The sequence below is a fragment of the Diorhabda sublineata genome, chromosome 1 (genome assembly GCF_026230105.1).
Source record: "Diorhabda sublineata isolate icDioSubl1.1 chromosome 1, icDioSubl1.1, whole genome shotgun sequence".
In the NCBI taxonomy this organism is placed as follows: Eukaryota; Metazoa; Arthropoda; class Insecta; order Coleoptera; family Chrysomelidae; genus Diorhabda; species Diorhabda sublineata.
In genome coordinates this window covers 39,371,087-39,396,813 of record NC_079474.1, presented here as the reverse complement: position 1 = coordinate 39,396,813, position 25,727 = coordinate 39,371,087, and the positions used below count along the sequence as shown (strand labels likewise).

At 31.6% G+C, this 25,727-nt stretch overlaps 1 protein-coding gene across 2 annotated transcripts in view; it reads left to right on the top strand.

The window, feature by feature from the left end:
- The first annotated feature begins 1,172 nt into the window (after positions 1-1,172).
- Positions 1,173-25,727, top strand: part of LOC130448964 (class A basic helix-loop-helix protein 15-like) — a 165,734-nt gene continuing 141,179 nt past the window's right edge. Inside the window, exon 1 of one of the 2 annotated variants that reach the window (XM_056787685.1) lies at positions 1,173-1,201. The gene's annotated coding sequence lies outside the window, so the exon portion shown is untranslated. Of the gene's footprint in view, positions 1,202-16,264; positions 16,449-25,727 lie in introns of those variants that run through there. The other variant, XM_056786885.1, reaches the window with a different exon arrangement.

The following is a 25,727-nucleotide window of genomic DNA, read 5'->3' as shown; positions in this document are numbered from 1 at the left end:
TCCAAAACATATCTACGAGTAGAAGATAAGGATTCCAAAATGAATATAAAAAATTTTTAATGAAGTGAGTCAATAACTTGCGTACAATTTGAGTATGGTTTTCTAAATGCTATATCACTACGGCAGACCATGATTGGTGAACGGTGCACGTGATAAAAAGTTCACATTGATTATGAATTATGAGATCGCTGAATGAGTCAAAACACTTGAAAGCATTTAAAAATATGTAAAAATATGTCCTCTTGTTTATTAAATAAAAAAATATTTTTAAATTGATAAAATTTAATACTTTGATGTAATAACAACACAAGTAACGCAAAATGTGGAAAATGTGGTATTGTGAAAATTTTTATTCTGACAAAAAACAAACAATGTAGTAAAAAAAACAAATTAATGGATGGTATAAACGCCTCTACTTGCGATCAATTGAAGGGTTGCAGGTGGGTTTCCTCCATTGGATTGCACTGCTAATATAATACCACACATGTTCAATAGTAAAATTATGTCGTTCCTGTCCACCTCACCGAAGTCCATGACATATTCAGACGAAGGGCAATATAGTGATTAGATAAACCTTCTTGATGGAAGGCCACTATTCTTGCTTGATCAACCTCAGCTATCATAGCTCCCGGCATTTTCAAGAAAATTTAAATAAACTCGCTGTCAAGTTAAATCGTTAATTTTGTTCCCTTTTACAAAAATTCATATATTTACGGACAAAATAATTTTTGGTCACGATATTGATCGCAATAATTAGATTATGCATTGTTCAGTAATATCAATACAGTCAATTGGTGATAATGAATTCCAAAATTTCATTTGCCTAATTGATATATCTAATACTCAATTTAGTTTTTCTAATAAAGCTAAATGTGTAATTCCGTCATCAAATCAAATATTTTAGTGTTGAGCCCTTCTCTGTTCCGCTTGCTGAATTACTAACAATTAGTGACTCTTCTATCTAAAATTGTGTCGTGGGCGTCGTGGCATCTTCATCACCACGTGGAATCTGACGTTGGCGGAGTAAAATAAGATTGACGCTTGCGTGCACTTTCCGTGCCGCCTCCGTCGTCGATTCCGTCCTGTATGATCAACAAAGCGTTTTGCTAGTCCTTTACGCGATTTTGGTATTCACTAACGTTTAGTCCTGCGAGAGTTAGAAAGTGTGAAGGATTACGATTTACACCAGATCGTGTAACTGGTGAGTTTACAAGAGTTGATTCTGCTTTAACAACGAGTTTATTTACATTGTGTTTTGGAGTAGGATATATTCAAAATTTTTGTTTTTCCTAATAACAAATCATAATTACTCTGTTAAATACTTAGAATAATGTGAACCTTCTATGAGAAATTTCATAAATATTCATATTTTCCCTTTTTTTAATTCAATGCTTCTTCGGTATTTTCAGTTTTTGTTATAAACCAAATAGTAACTTTATTTCTTGAATATTCCGAAGAATATTCAAAAACTTCAATGTTTTATGGAAAATTACTGGAATTTTTTCCAAATTAAGTTCGATAAGTAACGGCGATAACATCATTTAACAATTAAGAAGGAAATATCCATTATCGATAAAAATGAGAAAATTCAATCCACTTGTTGATATTCAACAATCTATTTCATGTAACTTCTTTGCTATGCTTGCTCAGTATTCCTCGGTCTTGTGTAAATATAACTTGATGAGCATGAAGACGTGAATCTACAGCACGTACACATATTAAAGAGCTTCTTGAATTTCTTATCTAAAACGCGGAATTGATGTTTCTAGACTTTCATCATCATTCCATATTGCTCCGAGGTTGAAATTCAATCATCTGTCTTTTGAAAGATGTATTTTATATATTGGATTTGGTTTGCCAGAGTTAGAATTACGCTGTTCATAGTTAACGAAGTTGGCTCACTATCACGACTAAATATGAAATGTAATGTCCAATAAATACACTTGTATCCCATTTTTAAGGAATATAATCTTAATTTATTGAAGAAAATATGCAGAAATATCTTTTATTAAAAAAATTATCTACAAGGATGTATTGATATCTACTTAACATAGACCAGTTCTATGCACAAAATATTGAGTTCCCATCGCAACGAACAATAACTTATTAGAAGTGTCAGTGTAAAGTTTGACGTCAAAAAAGTAAATCAAAGTTACGCAATAAATTAAAAGATAAAAGATGTCCACCGAAATTGTGAAAATCGAAAAATTTACGATATGTTTAATACCCTTAATACCCTTGATGATCAATGTCCTTCGTATGCGACCATGAGGTAAACATTCCATTGAAGATGATGACAGATCGGGAAGGCCAGTTTCTGTGTCATGATATGACATGACATGACATGATTTTATCAGACCGACGAATTGCGCTAAAACGGATATCTGAAAGACTGAATATTTCAGATGAACGCGTTCATCATATAGTTCACGTCAATTTGGATATGAGAAAAATTGCTGTAAAATGTATCCCCAAATGTTTGAATGTTCACCAAAAGTGTGCAAGGGTAGAAGCATCGCGGTCGATCTGTGCTCGATTTGGAAACGATGTAGAATTCTTAAACCGAATTATTACTATGGATGAGACTTGGGTACATTTCTACGATCCAGAAACAAAGCAACAATGGAATGGCGACACTCTGGTTCTCCAATATCTAAGAAGTTTTGTGTCCAAAAACCTGCTGGAAAAGTTACTGGAGTAACTGGAGATTACTATTCGACATTACTGATCACTCTACAGGAAAAAATTAAAGAGAAAAGACGCGGAAAGCTATCCAAAGTTGTTTTGTTTTTGCAGGTCAACGCCTCTGCAAACAAATCTCATGCTTCCATGCAAAAAATGCGTGATTTAGGGTTTGAATTACTAGAACACCCCCCTTATTCACCAGATTTGGCTCCGTCCGACTATCATCTCTTTCCTCAACTGAAAAAAATTCAAAAGTTCTTAAATTTTCTTCCAACGAGGAGGTAATAAAAGCTGTGGAGGTCTGGTTTGCATAGCAAGAAGAAACATTCTTTTGGAAGGTCTAGAGACGTCACTAGTTCGCTGTAATGAATGTATCCAATTAAGAGGAGAATATGTTGAGTAATAAAATATTTTTAAATTGAAATTTTGTTTGGTTCTATAGTAGGCTAAGAATTTTTCAATATATCCTCGTATATATTTGCAACCATTTCTATATCTATGTTGTATGACTACGTATTTGAATGTCAACTTTGTGATGCCAATATGGTATAGTACTAAAAAATACACAATTTATGATATATTTTAATATAAGTTATCTGCAGAGGGAAGACAATTATCCGCAATACTTATTGTGTTTGAGTTCCATTTGATATAATTACCAATATTTCAGAATATGACTATTTTCTTCAGCCAACTGGGAAATATGTTGCTCTTTTGTTAAAATTACTTGATTCTGTGATACTATTTTTATTGCTACTATATATTAATGTGATAAACTTTGATTCTAAGTCAAAGCCTATATCTACAGTTCAGAGTGGAAGCGAGTTTAAAAATTTCCAATTTAGTCGCACGTATGAGAGTGTCTCTTAAGTAATGTTGGTTTTCATATCTGATAATTCCTACACCTAAACTTATACATGTCATAAGTAGTTAAGACTGTTATCTAATTCTATGAAGAGAACAATTGCTTCACTTTTTTTAAATCCCCAACCCTTTGTTCATTGATAACACAGTACGTTTTTATGATAAATAGTATGGAGTGGGATAAGTATGAAATTTATGTATTGTTGAGATATTGAAAAGAGCAGTTCATAGGATAATATGTGGAAGTTGAGGGAAATACCCAGTTAATGAGCGTACGGCACAACGTAAGTTTAATCGTTTTAATAGTGGAGATTTGACGCTTGAAGATCGTTCGTTTCCACGCTATGCACCTGCGTGGGATATCGAGAACGCAGTAGAAACCTAACGAATACCAGGAATAGCCAATTTATCGAACTCGCTTGGACCTTTTAGAAATACCAAACATCATTAGAAATAATTATGTAAGATCTATAAAAGTTGGAAAGAGAGGTCGATTTAAGCGGAAAATATTGTTGTGTATCTAGTGGAAATTATAAAGGATAATTCACGCAAATGTACGAGGTTTTTTTAGAGAAATATGCCACCGTGTTATATGCAGAAGAAGACAATCCTAAATCAGATACTGTGGAATTTACGTGTAATAAATTCAAAGAGCTTGGTGGTATTGAACTCCTACCACATCCAGCATTTATTCCGGACCAGATTGCTACTTATTTCAACTCCATGATCGAAATTCTAGTGTCTGAAAGATCTGAATAAAAAGAAGAAGTGTTATAATTTTTTACATCTAAGTCCGAAGAATGGTTTTAATACTAAAGATTGCTTGGGGTACGGTTAATCGTAGAATACGATGGGCTATACTTCTCAAGGCTCTCTTTTTGTATGATTATTTAAAAAGCAAAGTGAACATTGGAAACAGACATTTATGAGATAACCTCTATATTTCTGCAAATAACATGTGTTTAGTGTTTATTCGTATTTTTAATTTATCAAAGTTAGTTTTTTGGCTTCATTTAATGACTTCTTTATCGTGCAAAATCGTATAGTTTCGTTAGAAGATAGGAAATCACGTCAGTTGTATTAGCCCGTTCTAAATAGTAAAAAATGCGAGAAATAGTTCCTCACCTTCTTTCATATTTCGTATCGAATTTATTATAAAAATCAGAAATAATTAATAGTAATACCTCTAGCGATTGAATTTTCGATATAAGTCAATTAATTTTTTTTAAGTAAATCAGTTTTTATTTTTATTTATTTTTAATTTTATTACACGACAATAAAGTCAAAGGTCCAAAACTTTCGAGAAAATTGATAACATTGAGTCCATCAATCTATCTGATTGCCATTTAATTTAATATACTTAACCAAAAATAATAGTTACAATAAATGATAGGGAATGAGTAGTGCGTTGTTATAGTTGTTTCTTGTACTTGAAGTAATTCTAAAAGTTATGAACACCTGGTCCATAACGGCCCCTTTCTATCACCTCTTCATCTCATCCAATGTAGTCTTTCTCTCTCTTTACTGTTAGTTCTCCATTCTTCTCCCATAAGTTTGATTGAAGCCTATCTTCTCCTTTTTTCAAGTTAGTGCCAGAAACTTCACTCTTTCCCCTTCTGTTTTTACGATCTCTTTGAATAGAGTTGTTTTATTTTGTTGCTGTTTTATTTGTTAAGTTTCTAATTATATTTACTGCGTTCCAGTGAGGTTCTCATTTCCCTTCGAAACTTGTAACATTTGTTTCTTATTTTTTAGGTTAGTGTCATAAACTTCTTTCTTTTCTCTTCTGTTATGACGATCTCATTGAATGTAAGTTTTTTAAATTTCTTAAATAGGCTAATTTTTAGCCGATTTATTACAACTAGAGAGACCTTAAGAAGTCATAAACTTGCTGAAGCTGTTCCTCCTCGAGTAATCTAGTGTAATCTGTAGCTCCCTCAGCTGGATATTCTAGATACACAGCTTTTAAAATCTACTTCTGGTGGTGCCTTTCATGATTTCTTCAATCTTCTTTCAAAACAATTGTTGGTATATCTATTGGGTCCTCATGTACACTGCTTTCTAATTGTATTTACTGCGTTTCAGTGATGTTCCCATTTTCCTTCATAACTTGGAACATTTGTTTCTTATTTATCACCAGTCGTTCTTTCTGTCTCGAATATCACATCTTCGAAAGGAACATTTCTTCGGTATTCACCAAAATGTTTTCGTTTTGCTAACTTTGTTATCAAGATTGCAGTTGAGTTTTACACAAAACACCAAAGTTCGTGGACCAATGTTAGTTAATACCATAATATCAGCTAACTATCTTCTTAGTTTCCATTCAAAATAACAATTTTCCGAAAGGAAGTCCAGAAAGCTATAAAAAGGGATAATTTTGACACTTTGATAAGAAACCAACCACACGCGATCTTATTTATATCCAGAAATCTGTTGTTCGTGATAATTGAATTGATTTTTCACTATTAATACTAGTAATATATCTTCAGAAAATTATGTACATCCACCACATCTATATATTTCATTCAGAGAAATGGAGAGAGTACTTATTTAATACGAAATAAATTAAATCTATCGTTTTAATGTTTCTTTGATATCTTTATTTGCATTCGTGATAGTATTGCTCGTGGATGGATGGTTGAGGTAACCTAAATTTTGATAATTCAACTAATGCATCATTGAAACTGTATTTTTGATAACAAAAATATTCAGGATTTTTATAGGTTGAATTTTTTGCTGCCTTGGGTCCAACAGGATGATCAGGAACCTAGAATTGGAACAAAAGGCTACTTAGAAGGCTACTTATTGATTTTTAGTTCAATTGAGTTAATATTATATGATAAATCGATAGGAGGTAAGAAATTTTATCGAACAACAGCTTGAATTGAGTTGAAAGTTACCTGAAGCCACAGTACATACAAAGTGAAAGATTCATAGAGGAGCTAGATGAACCTCATGTAGGTACTAGCTTGGTTATCCAGAACAAAGAGCAATTTAATGGAGCATAAACTAAAGAATAAGCTTATTTCTCTACTGTTGGATCACTGAAGTAGTCAACAGACGCTCTCCTAACATAAATTCTATGAGCTTGTTACAATTTAGAAGTTTAATGAATACTCATCATTCGTTAATATAATAAACAAAAATCGATATACATACGAATGGAACTAGTCCAGATGGTGAGAGTTTGTGAAAATAATAAAATAACATAGACGTGTCTTGGATCAAATAAATAACGATTATTAAATAGGTCCTATTAGCAATGAGACACCATGATTAAACAAAGAGAGAACAATATTTCACACGATTACTCACCTTCACAACATTAGCTGACAACCCTGGAACTTCTGAGATAGAGTTTACTGCAGGTGCTGTCGGAGAGTTTTCAGAATCTGGAGATGTTTCATTGGCATTACAATCTTCATGTTTAGATTCAGAAGCAGAAGTTTCATCTTGAGAGGGCGAAGACGTATCTGTTGATTTTTTTCTTTGAATTTCCAAAAAAATAATTGGAGTTGGCAACGGCATAGTAGAAGATACTTTTTGAGAAGTGTCTAGGGGCACCTTCACCTCTATTTCAGTTGATTTTGAACCTTCGGAAACTGTAGTTTTTGTCGAAGTTGATGTTGTTGTTACATCTTCTTTGATCCCAGTTTCTATTGTAGAAGGAGAGTTGGTGATAGGAGTTGATTTCAATATTTGCTCATGTCTTATTACTTTAATAAAAGGAATTACATTGTTAGTCTTGGCAGCCGATCTTCCAATACGATCTTCATTGATATTTCGGGTATTTTTTGATACAGTTGAGTGTTTACAACTTGTAGTAGATTTTGTCCCTGTAGACTTTCTATTTCCATTAATTCTATTCATACTTGAATTTGAACTTGAGATATTAGATGCGCTTTTCTTGGAGTTTTCATCTGCCTTCTTGTGCGCACAAACTCCAGAAAATGAGCTTATGGTGTGACTATTAGTGTTAATTCCATTAAATATATATCTGCTGATATCTGAGTAGTAGATGAAGCTTTTTAACTTTAATTTTAATATATTATTCATCATGCGATTAGGGAATACTTCACACATACCTTATATAAATTATATCGTTCAAGATGAATACGTCATGTCAATAATTTGACAGTTTTCATCAATCGTTGTTCAACATTATAAATTTCATTATATCTATAGATCAGCTGGAAATGATCACTCTCATTATAAATAAAATACGTGGAGTTTGAATGTGAAAAAGACACGAAATGTATGAGGTAATACATGTTTGACTGCTTTTTATTACAACTCATAAACCATTATTCAATTCTGTATAAATATTTACTCACTCTCTACTAGTTTTCCGCCCTTCATTACTGTTATCAATATTTTTGGTGACAAGAATGGATGTATTTTTCCTACATAGTAATAAAGGGTCAGCTCCTTACGATATTGTTGTATTCCTCGTGAAACCATTCTCATAAATTTGCTAATTTTATATCATTCCATCAGTATATTGAGGGTTAGTTTCTATTACGATCCATCGAAAACCTATATTAAGAATTGTTTTAGACAAATAGTATTTCCGACCGCCGAACTTCAAGTCTGTTAACAGTTTTGTAGTCTAAGAAATGACGCTTTTTTTTCTTGCACATACCATTTTAATATAATTCTGTACATAACGATTCACCAATATCCGCATTTCTGTCGTTTTTTATTTAATGTGTTACCAACCCTGGGACTTGCCTCAGGGAGTTACATTGGAAAAGTTTTGCTTTGAGAGGAACTTCACCTCAATAATAAACTGTAAAAGCGAATGTGGTCAAAACACCATACAAGAAATGAGCAGCAAACACCCTGAAAGTCTGGACAGCGCATTAAGCAGAAATTTACGCAATTGAAAAATGTGTTCGGCTCAATCTAGAGAGGAATTATTCCAAACAGGAGATCATCATTCTGTCCGATAAAATCCAAACTCTTTTGGGGAAAAAATCAAATCAGCTGGGCAAGAGAAATAAGATTAACCTACAATGAATTCCGGGATACATCAGAGCGAAGGGAAATGAAATAGCTGCTAAGCTCGCTAAAGCGGGGGCAGACAAGCCCTTCATTGGATTCGAACCCTTCTGTGGTATCAGCTACAGAGCAATGGCAATATAAGGTAGTTAAGAGCAAAACCTGTCTCAACCCTTCAAGGGTTGAGACAGACAAAACAATCTACAAATACTAACAGGAGTTGTATCTGGGCACTGTCATCTCAACAAGCACCTGAAGACGCTAGACCTAGCAGATAATGCGGCGTGCAGGTTTTGTTGCACAGTGGACGAAACCTGTAGCCACATTCTCTCGAAGTGTGAGGAAATACTAAACTTCAGAGTACTACATCTGGAAGCGTATGAAATATAAGACGAAGATTTCTGGCAATTGCAACCATTCCACTTTGTAGACTTTTAAAAAGGAGTGGGATTGATGGATCAGCTGTATTCATAGAGTTCTCTAGTATCGCAGGAAGAAAGTGGAACACAATATATCCTTTGGGTGGCAGTGTATACGAGACTCCAAATCCATACATACATACATATTCAATGTGCTGATATTGAATAATAAAACTTCGCTCTCTTTAATGTGTTTGCCTAGTGATTGAGAATATTTTTCCCTTTTGCACAAGCTAATTACTTTGTATTTTGCTAAAGATATTAACGTCTCACTCCGTTGTGCTTCAAACGAAAGTTACATGCGAAGAATTCCTGAAGGACATTTTTAAAACAATACCATTGTATCTAATGTCGTAAACATGTATCAGCATTTATTCTATTTTTGTATGAAATAACGTAAACATGTATCAGCACTATTTTACTATAAATAAGATGTTTGTAAACAATTCGATGATATTTAATGTTTATAATTAGTTCGATCTTGAGATTAATTGTATTCATATAAATATTCAAAAATAAAGTTTTTAAAAATATATTTCGAAACCCGAAATATATAATTCGAAATAACGGCATAAATTCAAATACATTCTGCATTCAAAATCTTATGTTCAACATAAATTAAATATTACAAATCCCTTCGCAGAATGTACAACTGTTTTAATAATCGTTGTTTTCTCTTCAGCATTCTGTTTCACGAATGCTACACTTTTTGGTATGCGTGAAGAATACACATTCAAAGCTTAAAGAAAAATGAAATTAGACAAGGTGTATTCTTTTATGATGGAACTACTGTGATCATTGAATACTCTTTTATATGCAAATATTAAAAAAATGTGGATCTTGATGCTCACAATATCTTGATTAGACGTTTATATTCAAAAGTTTTTAGAGTAAAAGATTGATTTTGAGGTTGGTTTTTTATTAACAGTAGTAAGCTTAAAATAATCTTGCTGTGGAGGGAAGTCAAACTTATACTTACAGTCTTCTATGGGAATGTATCGTATAGTATATTTACATAATATAGACTGAGAAGCACATGATTAGCGATATTGTTAACACACTCATATCAGCTTCACTTCTATGGGGGTTTGTTAGTTTGTAACACTTTTTGACTGAGAACAAGTTGTTTATTCAATAAAAATTTCTTCCGATAGAGGACTCAAACCTCCTATTACCGTGTTGGAAATCAAGCACTTGGAAGTAGATATACGAGGATGTTGTGATATCTAGTTAGCCTAGACCAGTTCCATGCATAAACAAAATATTGCGTTACCATAGCAACAAACAATAACTTATTAGAAGTGTCAGTGTAAAGTTTGACGTCAAAAAAGTAAACCAGAATCACGCAATAAATTAAAAGAAAAAAACCCGAAGTTGTGAAAATCGAAAAATTGGAGTATCGAGCCTTCTCAAGTACCTGTATTTAAAAGGGTTAAGGGGTAAGCAGATTCACGAAGATATTCTCAATACCTTTGGTGATCAATGTCCTTCGTATAAATTGGTCTGTAAGCTTCAAAAGAGGTAAATTTGCCATTGTAGATGATGACAGATCGGGAAGGCCAGTTTCTGTGTTATTCCCCGAAAATATCGATGCTATTCATGACATGATTTTATCAGACCGTCGAATTAGGCTAAAACGGATATCTGAAGCACTGAATATTTCAGAAGAACGCGTTCATCGTATAGCTCACGTCAATTTGGACATGAGAAAATTGCTGCAAAATGTATCCTCAAATGTTTGAATGTTGACCAAAAGCGTGCAATTTTTACTATGGATGAGACTTGGGTACATTTCTACGCTCCAAAAAAAAGCAACAATCGATGGAATGGCGACACTCTGATTCTCCAAGACCTATGAAGTTTCGTGTCCAAAAATCTGCGGGAAAAGTTCTTGCTTCAGTTTTCAGATTGATTTTTTTGATAAAGGTCGAACAATAACTGGAGATTACTATTCGACATGACCACTCTACGGGAAAAAATTGAATAGTTATCCAAAGGTGTTTTGTTTTTACAGGACAACGCCCCTGCATAGAAATCTTGCCATGCAGAAAATTCGTGATTTAGGGTTTGAATTACTAGAACACCCTCCTTATTCACCAGATTTGACTCCGTCCGACTATCATCTTTTTTCTCAACGAAAAAAAGGTTGAAATGTCGTAAATTTTCTTCCAACGAGGAGGTAATAAAAGCTGTGGAGGTCTGGTTTGCAGAGCAAGAAGAAATTAAATTAAGAGGAGTAATAAAATATTTTGACATTGAAATTTTCTTTAGTTCTATAGAATTTTTCAATATATCCTGTTATAAGCAGCGAAGCCATTATACAAGAGTAGTATTAATTGAAAAAATATAGTTCAAGGAAACCAAAAAACAAGCTTTCATAATATATAAAACTAACAAATTAATAAATATATGATTTAAAAAAAACTATAAATTACATCAAAATGGAAATTTAAAAATATTGAAAGAATATTGAATAAGAAATTCTAGTATTATAGAGAAAAAAGCATGGGGCGCTTTATTTCATATTTCTCGTCCATCGGGTGTCCGACGCTTTTTTCACAATAATACTAGTATTTTCCATTAATTATGGTCTGAAGCTTATTTTGTAAATTATTTTCAGCTTTTTAGTTTGATGAGCTTCAAAAGCGTATTTTACTATTTTACGTATTTTACTATTCCACTATTTTCAAACTATATTTTTATGTTTGGCAAACATGTATCAATATATAACAATTCAAAATTCGATAAGAGGAAAAGAAAGTCAAATTAAAATTGGAAATATTGAACATTGAACACACAAATAAGCAAATAGGGTTACCCTCCAAGTGTTCCGAGACATAATGGAGTAGAGCCACAACACTATAGAGAAAAAGAAGTAGTTAGGGACGAATCAGTTACTGGAATAATCTACATGAGTCTATAGAGGCACACTTACTCCTGTACGTTGATGAGGCAGTGCCTAATACACTTGAAAGAGGATACAACGTGAAGATTCTGCTACGAAGAGGAGGAAACCTGCATTCAAATTCTCCCGAAGTGTGAGCAATTACGGAGTTCCAAGGCACTACATCTGGGGTCGTATGAAATAAACTATGAAGATCTTTAGCAGTTAGAGCCATTTCACATCCTGAACATTCTGATAGAAGTGAGATTATTCGATCAGCTGTAATCACTTAATTTTCTCAGTGCCACAGAAAGACAAGGGTCACAATAGATTTTTTGGGTCACATTGTATATGATGTCCCGAGCTATACATACATACAAGTAATTTGTATCATTAACATAATTAGAAATTGCTATGCTGGTAATTCATGTCAATAAAATAATTGGAAAACAAAACATAAAAATGATTTCTTATAATACACAGTTGCATTGTTGGTAACTCATTTGATATTTGTGGATTATATAGATGTAAGTTTTCAAGTGTGTGTAAACAATAAACGTCTCATAACACTATTCATACTTATTTGAGAGTTAAACTAAGTAATGATTATATTAGTTTTTTCGTTTTGGTACAGTATTTTTTTAACTTTCCCTACAAATATTGTAACGACAGGAATACGAAAGTGAATCATCCCCAGAAAAGTCATTCGCTAATTCTAGGAGTTATCATCATTTCTATGAGATCGTATACATAGTATTGAGATCATATTTAGATTTATAATTTGATATCATATTAGTTTATTATCATTAATAATAAAATACGCAGCAGTCATATGTGCAGAAAAGCGTTTTGAATATTATCAACATAAATTAGTTAGTTGTGGTTATCTCTCAGTACCATCACAAAAATTTTTAGGAGCTGTTGAATTGTTTTACCATTATTATTTCACTATTGCATTTAATTTGTTTTTGAAGATGGCGTGAACTATCTCAAAGAGTAATAATGAGACCTCATTAAGGGGACGTGATGTCTGAGCAGTTAATCATTTATTTCAGTATAGTCTATTAACAGAACGATTCGCCTTTAAAAATAATCCCATATATCCATATTAGTCTTCAATAAAAACAGCGTGTCGCTTCAGTTCTGTACATTTTTATAGACAATAAAGAATATAAACAGCAATTTATTGTAACATTTTCTTAGTATCATAAACTTACTGTACCAGTACTTGTCCAAAAAGCTTTTTTGTCAGTGGCGTTCAAAATTAAATAAATGATTAGTTTTGGAAATAAAAAATTCCCTACTTAAATTGTGTATACAGCACATCATAAAATAGTATTTATAATTAGTAGCAATATTTTTTCACTTATTTTCTTCCAAATTTTATAGCAAAGAACCAATTAACAGTGAAAAGTATAGTTCGATGGATTCTGACATAAGCTGATTTCGCCCTATCAAATCAAAGATAACCTTTGATTTATCCATTCATCCAAATGAGTAAACGATGAAGATGTTATTGTGTTAAACTTCGTGACACCAATTTAGTTACCTTCTTTTGAAAATTTTATAAAACTTGCTGTAAAATCTGAAGACTATAAATACAAGTATAATTAAACAAGCATTTTAATTGGTGGCGTTTTTGATGTACGATTATGCAATCTTAAAAACCCTCGTATAGAATAGACATTTTATGATGATATGACCAAATAATCCTGTTGGTATACTTTTTTTAATTTAATTTAACGTTCATTGATAAGAAAATTCAATGCACCCTAGATTCAATTTAAAAATGTATTATACCCAACACGCAAAAACAATTTCAACTACAATAAAAATGTTTTATGACCTGTTACTTGCCTTATACTCCTTATAATTGTATATGAATTTGATTAATACAAATTCGTTGCTGCAATTATTGAAATATTGATTTCTGTATCATTTCTATGGAATATTATTCACAAAATATACTTAATATACTATTTATATTCTTACTTCTTCTTCTTATTTTAAGACTGTGTCTTGTGTTTTCAAAGAGGCGGCCTAAGTTGTGACTGCGAGGACCAGCTCTCATACCAGCGCTTTGGTGGTCTTCCAGGCGGTCTACTTGTATTGGGTCTCTCTTCCTTTGCGATTTTCGCCAGTCGATCGTTGTTCATTCTATTGACATGTCTCCATGCTCTTCTTCTAGTTCTGGCCCATCTCACTATATCCGGAACGTCACACATTCTTCTGATTTCATTGCTCCTTATTCTGTCTCTTAGTGTTTTCCCTGTGATTGAGCGTAATGTCTTCATCTCGGTTGTTCTAAGAATCCGTTTAGTAGTTGCAGTCTCCGCCCTCGTTTCTATGGCGTATGTCATTACTGGTCTGACACAAGTTTTATATATCCGTGTTTTGCTTTCGATACTTAAAAATTTATTCCTCCATATCACGGTTCGAAGGAATCCTGATATCCTAGATGCTGCTGTTGTTTGCGTTTTGACTTCTTGTTTCAAGTTCCTATTGCTCGTGATGTTAACCCCTAAATATTTAAAAGACATAACCTGTTCTACACTTTTATTATAAATTGCCAGTTTGCATCTTCTTGGTTCTCTCGCTATTGTCAAGGATTGTGTCTTTTGTTTGGATATGATCATATTGAATTCTCCTGCAACTGTTTCAAATCTGTGTAGCAGTTTTTGCAGATTATCCTCATCTTCAGATATCACAACCGCGTCATCAACGTAGCAAACTATCTTAAACTCATGTTTTCCCATTCTGTATCCTCTGCCTGCCGTTTTGACTTCTTTTATGATTTCGTCTATTATAATGTTGAAGAGTATTGGGCTGAGACTATCTCCTTGTCTGATCCCTGTTGATACTGGCATTTTACTGGAGAGTTCGTTGTTTACTCTTACATATGTGTTGTTCATGTCCCGAATGATGTCTATTGTCCTTTGGTTTACGCCTCGTTTTTTTAGTAGCTCAATGACGTCATGTAATTTCACTCTGTCAAATGCTTTTGTTAAGTCTATGAAGCACATAAACGCGGTTTTATTGTACTCTATGGCCTTTTAGGCAATCTGTCTTAAGATGAATATAGCGTCTATGGTTGATCTATTTTTTCTAAATCCCTGTTGTTCTTCGCTCATGCCGCTACTTGAGATTTCTTCTGCAATAATTTTTGTTAGTAATTTTGAAGTCGTGCTTAGGAGGCTGATCCCTCTATAATTATTTGGATCTTTCTTTTCCCCTATTCTTACTTGGAAGACTGAAAAATATCAAATAACTTCGACCGCAAAACTAAGATACTAAAATTATTTTCAAAAAATCGCCATTTCACAGAAAAAATTAATTTTTCCTTAGTCCTTACATCTCAAATATGTATCAGTAATCAATTAAATTATTTTTGTAATTTTTGTAGTTTTATTAGAATTTCCAAATTAGAGCTATAAATTTTATATAAATTATTTAGGACTTTTTTATCATTTATAGCTTTTTCGTTCTTATGAATGTGAACCATTTCTAATAATTCTCTTTCCTGTACTAGATTTTCTTGCGTGTATTAGATTCCCTTTCAAGAATTTTTTAATCTTTATAATTGAATTTATGTTTTTTTAATATTTCATGGCTCGTTAATGCAGTCCTATTTTTTTATCGTATTGATGACCTCTTAGTCTGTTTTCTAAATACTGAGATGTCTTCCCTATGTAGACAGCGTCACACTTAGTAAAATGCACAACATATATATATATATATATATATATATATATATATATATATATATATATATATATGTTGATATATTAATGCATCTAAATGTTCTTGATTTTAGGTCTCTTCTGTTTTAAAATAAATTTTTTTTTTGATAATTTTTAAAAGAAAGATAAATTTCGACTTTTCGACTTTTCTTTAAGTCTTTATCAAAATATGATATTGACACTGACAATTTGCTTATTTATATTAATTTATAAATTACCTTCATCATGAATATCAAAATAGGAATGAAATCAACTCAGAACTTGGTTCTAATAAGAAAAATTAATTTTTGCTTGGTTTCTATATCTCAAATATATAGCAGTAATCAATTAAATTATTTGTAGTTTTATTAGAATTTACAAAATAGAGCTATAAATTTTACTTAAATACTACTTAGATCTTTTTTATGACTTATAGCTTTTTGGTATGTATATATATATATATATATATATATATATATATATATATATATATATATATATATATATATATATATATATATGTAATAAAAATGCAGAGATTCCTTTATAATAACAGCTGCCGTGTAATACTTACTCAATTATAAAAACGCAGATAATACTCTTAATCTCTATTTTTAAGATAAGAAAATATAAACATAAAAACATTTATAACCAACGATAACTAACCAGTTAATGGTTTTTCACAATTATACATTATTTAGTTGATTATTCGTAGTCGAGCCTTACGGTGTAGTTACTATAGCTGGTACCTACGCAAACTAATTTCGAACTTGCGATAAGTGATAAAATAAATTAATATTTTTTTTTTCAATTTGTGGTGACTTTGTGTCTCGAAAGATAGAACGCTGCGTCTGGAACCGGATATTTCAAACACGGGTACAATTGTTTTGTTTTTTTTTTTTATAATCTTAGTTGAATATACCATGTTTTTATTTTATTCCCTCTAATTCTATAATTAGATAATGAGATCTAAATTTATTATTACTAATTAATGTTTTACTATTTATATGGAATTTTATTCTGTTTTTCACTAATTAGAAACATAAATTATGTCAGCGTATTCATAACGAGACATACATGGGGTTTATCCTCCTGCTTCACAATTCATGTATAGTCTTCAATTATCTTTCCTATTCAATATATGAATTAATTTGGAATAGAACTTGATATAGATGCGAAAAGGCATTCTTTAAATCGTACGTACGTTACGATGTTTGTATTTCTTTAAACATTGTCATTAAACTGGAACCAAAACTTTTTCATTGTATGTATACTATAAGAAGTCTAAATCAGTTATCTCACTATATGTGGACTATAGATAAAAATTAATACATTGATATATTTTGTTGCTTAATGCGCTTATTGGAAATAATACCAAAATTATCATTCTGATTATGTCAATCGAAAAATATTCAATATATTCCCTATTCTAATTAATATTATCATCATTAACCTGCTCTAAATGTGGTCTCGATGTAGTCAAACTATTAGGATCGATATAATATTTGTTCTGGCTAAACCACTCTAAAATCACTAAGTATGAAATGAAGAAAAGCTGTTTCTTCTATTTTTGAACTCAGTTAATAACAAATTGTTCATGTATGAGATCACTTGCTCTCTTTGGGACACTTAGTTGCATAAGAAAGCAGTTTCGTGAATTTGGAAATCAGGAAAATATAAATAAGTGTTAACTGGTGATAAAAAATTGATTATTATGCATGAGATAGAGGGAAAATAAAAGATGTCGATAAGGTATTAGCCTCTCATCAATTTTTCGAACAAAAACAGTATAAAAACGTTTCTATAAAGTCATACTGTTAGTCCAAAGGAAAATAATATTTGTAAACGGGCGTGTGTTAAATCATAATTTCAATACCCGCCAAAAAAAACTTTTGTGAGAATGTGCCAACTCGTGATTGTGGTTTTCATGAAGATTAGACAACTCGTGATGGAAGATTATGCAACCTAATCCAATCTAACCTAACTTTAGGGTGGGGGCAATATTGGGGGTGGAATTTCAACCGATTGCGAGCAAGCATTATTATGTTATATGAAATTTTACAAATTAAGGCTTACGCAAATTTTAAAAATTAATTTCTCTATGATACATTTTCTAGTACATAACTAATATTAAAATGTAAATTTAAGAAAGCCAAGGTTGTAATTTTTTAGTTTTCCAACTTTACAGAGTGGATTTGATAATAAATTCCGGGTAATACTATTGATAAATTCATCATGAAGTGTATTATGTACTCAAACTACCTTTTCGTTTACCTTAAATATCCCCGTCCCGAGTTGGCACATCCTTATCTCAACGGATTAAAAATAACGGAAATGTTACATTATAATCGATCCAATCAGGATCAGTTTTTATACCCCTTCATGGTCATGTTGACTTTTGTTTTGTTCTAATTTGTTTATCCATTTTTGGTGAATGAAATCCAAACAATTTTTGTGTCCTAACAAATCAATTTCACTGGTTTTTATTCCTTATCTGTGGATTTCCTTATCAGAAAACATGAAGTACTTTTATTGATTACCGTGTGGCCTCACTGAAATGTTGATTACGCACGAATATTCTTTTTTGAATACAATTAATATGAAGTATCGTCTGAATGGTTTAAAATAAAATCTTGAGTGGAGTGAATAACATATATACAGGGTGCGACAAACTGGTGAGTGATAAATTGAACAACATATTCTGCAACCACATAGGGTTGTTTTGCCGCTTGTAGTCGGCCTTTTTTTAAAGAATCTTTGGATGTGCGTTTTAATAACATGATACTACAGAGAGTTAGGTTATGTATTCTTCCACGAGGAGCGTCTAACGGACGCATCTAGCTTTTACTTGAGGGAGATTTAAACAACCCAAAAATGAATGGACTTCTACTATTTTCTATTTTTTTGAAAAATAGCATTTTTGCTCATATATTAGTAGTCGGAAATGCCAGTACCAATTGTCGGCCCTGATTAAGCATCAATATGCGTTAGACCCGTACTTACCCAATTCATTTATTTTCAAATGTTACAAGGTAGGTAAAATAAAAAAAATAATTTACTCACTTTACTTACACTTTAAATAACGAAACCAAATTGTGATTTTGATTTTACAATATTTGTAGAATTAAACTAAAAAAAATATTACTTTAGGTCTGGATAAAGAGCATAAATTGCTGTAAAACTTCTAATGCATGGCATCTTCATAAGTGTGCACTGCCAGTTCTGTGCGTTTTAGGTGCACTTACATGCCCTTATGCATCTATGTTTTCGTTGGCCGCCCTGGCCGACCATCCACTAGTCTAGTAAAAGTTCTCGACAGTAACTGGACCCCTTCGTTTTGAGGTTAGCTTGCAAAAATATGCAATTCTGACCAAATAATATGATATTCAAATATTCAATTCACAACCAGAATACATTCGAGCACATATAATTTGGGCAAGTAAAATTTTACTTACCTTTGCATTGTCAATAGCACAATTTTGGGCTGATTTCGAAAACAAGTTTCAGCATATAAACAAGCTTATATTTCACAGGAATTAAAAGGACTGAAGTTTCATACCGTGAATCTGTAATTTGGCATTCGGGTTGCATAGCTATAAAAGATGTTAGCTAGACTTACAAACTGCCGATCAAATTATTTCGCAATAAGTCGTTCGTTGCCGACTACTGGTGGAGGCCGGCCTACTGGCTGTAAATGTTCAGCGTGTTTTTCAATGTGTGATGAACATTTAATGAATACAATATTTTCTTATCGTACGAACATTATTTTACATTTAAAAGCAAGAAATATATCATTATATTATTTGATGCATAACTTCAACAGAATGCAACATCTCCTTTCATAGTACCTTAGAAGTAAAAGTTGAGAAGTAGTTTTCTGCTATTGTTTGAAATTGGAAGATTGGAAAAGTTTTTTGTTTACAAAAGAATCCAGATATTCTTTCTTCTTCTTCTTATGACAAGATAATAGAGTATACTGAAGGCCACGAGAGTGGAATCTATTTGAAAGCTAGTCGGTGATAATTCGAATAGAGAGGGGACGGCATACAGCAATTATGCATAATAATATTACAGTATACATTGCAGAAATTGTACAGTAATACCTTCATGAGGTTAGAATTTCTGCCACGGCTTGGGTTGCCGACCTCGACACAAGAGAACACGTTTGGCACCTAGTTGTGAAGCAGACAATATTCGCTATGAGGTTGTTTTATAATGAGCTCTAAAGAGGTTTGATTCTGTAATTTTTTCATGTTACTTAGTTTGATTGCTTATTATATCTCGTATAAAAACAACTATGAATATTTCAGATATACGGAAACCAACATCAGAAAACAATGATTGCGGCTGATGTTATGTCTTTATTCTCATACCCTTATTTTTTATTTGAATAGTAACATAATGAATAGAAATATAAAAAATAAATAACATTCTAAATTGACTGTCCTACAAACTCTAATACATTTCGAATACTTATATATTCATTGTGTGGGACTGAAATCATGGTCTAGTACAATATAAAAAGATGTATAAAAATATAAAAATAATAAAATTCACTTACAATGATTAGTTAAGATCTCCGGCGGTTTTAAATTGTGTTTTTTATTTTAAAAAATATCAAGTTCATTGATTTAATAAATCAATATTCAAATAATTATGGTTGTTATAGAAATCGTTTCGAATTTTCATTGGTTAGATTATATAATAAATTAAATTTTATAAGTTAGGTCGTTATGGTTGAAGTTAGATTCCATAGGTTAGGTGAGGTTAATCTGAAGTTACTTAAATAAAATTTTTCCTACTACCACCTATGAAAATGATAATTTGCACACTCATTTTTACCTAAGTAGCTTTTTTCACACATGTGCTAAAAAAACAAAACATACATGTATTTGAATTGTTATAATAACAACTCAATTAACTTTTATAACGTCTCAGAAAAAAAAATAAAACAAAATCATTAGTAAATTATTTAGTACTAGTTAGGTCTCTAATATAGTTACAAAAAAATTATTGATATATTGGTTTGTTTTTCTGTTCTTTAGTTATGAAATATTTCATAATGATTCTTTCATTTCATAACGTGGCAATGAAACACCAAGTGGAGTAACTTCAATATAGTTTCCGAGCTTTCGAATACTTATGTATTCATCGTTTGGGACTGAAATTATGGTCAAATACGATATAAAAAATATGTATAAATGTATAACAAGAATAAAATTTTACTTAAAATAATTAATTGAGATTTTCGGTGGTTTTGAATCGTATTAATTCTTGTATATTGTAAAATATTCATGAAATAGAGTTTTTTAATCATTCCAAAACAACGTGTCGGATAATATTTTTATCATTTTGTTCTGTAACGTAATTAATATAATAATATATCGATTTCAATTAACAATTCTATATTTAATTTTAACGTATGGATATCGTGATATTTTATATGATAAGGTTATATCCTTGAACTTGATTCAAACCTGTTTTCACATAATTTTTCAATTAATAAGAACTTAATATTGATCATCTGGGAACATATTATACATCTTCTTGATTTTAGATGAATTTAATTGTTATTGGCTCTTTAATAGAGAGTACCCTTGATGTTTCGACCTAAATATACTGGATTTTAATGTTACGAGGTCTGGCCGTTAAATAATAAGACTGGTTACGAAAAAGGGTTTTACTATAAAAATTATTCTACATTCGAATGCTCCCCTCTCCTTGCCACCTTTCCATACGTTTTTTCCATTGATCGAATCAGTATTAGAAGTCTTCTTTAGTGAGTGCCTTTAGGAGTTCTGCCGTCTTTTGGTTTACCGCTTCCATCGACTCAAATCTGGTCTTCAGATTTTATCTTCGGAAACAAAAAAAAAGTCGCACGGTGCCAATTCTGGTGAGTACGGCGGGTTTTCGAGCACTAGAGTGCGCTTACTGGCTTAATACTGCTTCACAGATAGCGCGTCATAGGCAGGTGCGTTGTCCTGGTGCAAAATCGGGCCTATTTTTACGAACTCCTTCTCGCAGTGTTACCAAAACTGACAAATGTTGACCCTCTGAAACCCATTCAGTCATCACGATACCGTTAATGTCGAAAAAAAAGGTTCATCATCGACTTGAATTTTGATTTGTCCTCTCTGTCCTCACTAAAGCGCTTACACCACTCAAAACGAGACTACACGTGATTATGTCAATCGAAAAATATTCAATATATTCCCTTTTCCAATTAACATTATCATCATAACCTGCTCTAAATGTGGTCACAAAGTAGCCAAACTATTAGGATCGATATAATATTTGTTCTGGTTAAAACACGTGCAATGGACAGAGAATTGTCCCCATAGGCCTCTTGCATCAATTTATAGCACTCAGTGGAAGTTTTTTTCAGTTTAACGAGAAATACGTTGCTTCTGTTTTTCGTCACACATGATTTTCGGCACGAGAAAAAAACACGTTGGTTTCAAACCGCTACTGCACAAATTCTATAATAGTGACGGAAACGTGTTTTGGGACGTGTATAGATAAGATATGTTTTTTACCTCACCCATCTAGGGCGCCCTCTAGGCGCGCAGTCTCGTTATTCAATAGACCTCGTATATTGACAAAACAACTTATACATCAATCAATATAGTGAGGCTCTAGCGCACAAATGTGTTGAGTACTAATGTGATAAGTACCATACATTCGTACCAAACATTACTGACCACGCTGTTCCAAAATAAATTCATTAAATTATTTTTTCTTGGTCAATTAATATACATAGAGAACTCTAATTTCGAAATCATTTTTACTATATTAAAATTTTTCTGTTCCAATATGTCATAGCACAAAAAAAGCAGCAGAATTGAAATCAAAGTCTTCATATTTACAATCAAGTTCATAAAATAAATTTACAATTTTTTCAGATGTTCTTTTTTATTATTATAAGCAATCTCGTTTCTATTATGTGAACCATTTCCAAAATTCTTGTTTCCAAAAATTTTCAAGTTTTTATAATTGAAAGTAAGTTTTTTTAATAATCTCATCATACTGTTGATCTTTAAATACGAGTATGTTATCTGAATATTGAGATGTCTGTCCTATGTGAACAGCGTCATTGCAATGAACCTCACATATATTTACTTCTTTTATTTTTTAGTGTTTTAGATTTTGGTTGAGTGAATTATTTACATGCCTAATAGAGAGCGTGTCTCATAAGTAGTCTGCTTTCATGTTTGGAAATTGCCACATTTCATTTTAAACATGTCATAAGTTGAGACTAGTTTCGTATTCTAATTTTCACTTTCTTTATTGACGACGCAGTACGTAGTATGTGAAATTTAAGGGGTAGGCATAATGGATGAACGACCGGTACAGCGTTAGTTTCATTGTTTAAATAGTGAAGATTTCAAAGGTTAAAAACCGCCTCTAGTACTAGGAAGATCTACAAAATTTTTCCCGTAGTGTCACATGAATTAAACGAGATTCAAGCGAAACGTCGAGCGGAGGTGCGTCATGCTCTTTGTCATGCAGAAAGATGATCGTTTTATTAGACGCATTGTTATTTGCTATGATAAATGGAAAAATCAGTTGTTAGAAAAAGGACAATTATCAGAACCCGTCGCAAAGAGAAGTCGCTTCGAACGGAAAGTATTGTTGTATGCCTGGTGGAATAAAGAAGGTTTAATGTACTTCGAAATCATTCAGATGGTCGAGCTATCAATGTTAAGGTAGTAGAGAGCTGATGCGAATTTGTGAGGTTTTATCGGAGAAATATCTTACCACATTCATTCTTACATCATTTAGTCCGGAGTTAGCACCGTCAGATTACTATCTAGGATATTTGTCAATAGAAATATATTCAAGTAGAAAATATGAATGAAGGAAGTTTAGAAGAACTATGTTGTAATTATGAAACGGGATTTACTTAAAAGATTAAATTTTCCAGTTGATAAGAATTTATAAATCGAGAGTTCATATGAGTATATATATATGAAAAGAAATGTTGAGGATAGTCGTTGGGATTTTATTTATAAAATATGAAGAAATTAGTTCCTTAGGAAAGTTATTCTAGAATAAAATTATTGTGACAAATATATTTAAATGATAAAATAGAAAACAATCTGGGAAGATGGTACTTTATAAGAGAAAAAATTTAAATGAAAAGTTACATTTAAGAGTTGAAGTTTGGGCTGTAAGATCGGTTTTAAAGTATCGAAAAAGTAAAAGAAGAGCATAACTAGGAAGAATCGATGCAATAGACCAAAAGGAAGGACATAAAAAATCAAGAGTTTATTATTTTTCAAAATTTAAATATAGGAATAATTTGGTTTTTATTTTATAATAGAAATAATTACATATATGTAACCTCTTCTACTATAGTTGTAGATGTAAACAATTTATAATTTATGTAAAATATGGTCAATTCAATCTAATTTTTTATTAGAAATACAGGGTACTTCTAAATTTCTGCGACAAAATTCAGGATGTAATTGCTCGTATGAAATTAAGATGGATCTTTCCCAAAATTTCCTTAGTCCACCTCTTTCCGAGATATTATCATTAAAAGGTGTTGAGTAACATTGAGTCTTTTTCTAAAATTTCAGTGAACCAAGAAACTTGAAATTTCCTAAGTTCAGTGTACTCTCAAAGGACTAGCCACGGGTATTTTTTCAACAATATTTTTATATTTCCTGCATTTATTATTAATCTTATTACATTCTACATCTACTGTTAACTAAATTTTCAAAAAAATATATAAATTATAGTGTTTATGTTTTTTTTCCTCTGATGAAAAATATTTTCAAATAAAATAAGGCTGATAATTTTACCTCTAATATAACAAAAATTTTGGAAAAATAGTTAGTGCTGCACGAAAATTACAGAATTTCAAGTTCCTAAATTTACTCAAATCTAAGAGAAAAAGAATTAAAACAGAGTTTAAGTCACCACTTTTTAAAAGTGATATCTTAGGTTGAAAAAAAATTGTTATAAGAAACTCTCATACTTTCTCACAAGCAATCACCTCTTGAATTTTATCGCAAGAATTTAGAAACTTCCGAGCGTAAATATTGATTCTAAGTAGATAGTTTATTCTTCAATTCGGTTTGTGTCCCACGTTGAATTTTATCTGAAAATGGATTATTACAACACCAAAAGATAGAGAATAATCAGTCTCAATGCTTGTTTTAAGATCTTATATTGGCGTTTAAAAACTTCATAAAACTAGTTCAATTTAGTAAACAATTGTTCCGATAAAAACGTCTATTTTATTCAAATAACGATTTTTAGAACAATCATATAACGTTCGAATGAGACTCTTAACTCTTTCCAAATGCTGATTTCTCTGTTTTTTTTTGGCTAACTATTATAATCATACCAATGACATATGAATAGCGGAGTAAGAAAAATGAAACTATTACAATCATTTGGAATAATAATGAAAATAAAGTTAATATTTATCTACTGCATATTTTTCTCCAATTTTTCATTTTTAATATCCTTGTTATTCACACGCTCCCATGGCCTAATCTCTCTATAACAATGCATTATTTGTTGACATTCTAAAAGATTCTAGTAAATATTTGATTATTTAAAAAATATGATGCTTATTTATATGCAAAACCGATTCTCAAAAATAAAAAGTAGATTAATATAAGTAAACTTAAGAATAAGTTTGTTTTTGTATAAACACATTTTTCGGGTTGTCAAACACAGTGATACTACTGCATTTATGAAAAGATTACGTTAAAAAAATATGAGAAAAATATAGTATAAATATACAATTCATCGAGTCTTCTATAAATTCTATACAAATCCAAAACTATTCGAATCTAAAAACTAGTTTCAAGAGTCGACCAGATTATTTTATGAGATGAGTTAACAGAAATCGAAAATATGAAGAGAAATGCCCAAGATTCATTCAAAACTAGCCTTTTCCTAATTTATACCTCTGTTAATCCTAAAGTAGCGAAACATTTCTGATATAAATAAAAAAGTTGACGATGAGACAAGATATGGAAATTACAAATGAATTCTCCTTGTATGTTCCGGTCCGATTGCATTGGCAAAAAAAGAGAGACATTAACGTTGTGAAATGATTGCCAGTTTATTTGACCGTTGGCAGTTTTTATATTGATGATAATATTGTGATGAAAAAGCGAGCTATGCAGCACTCAC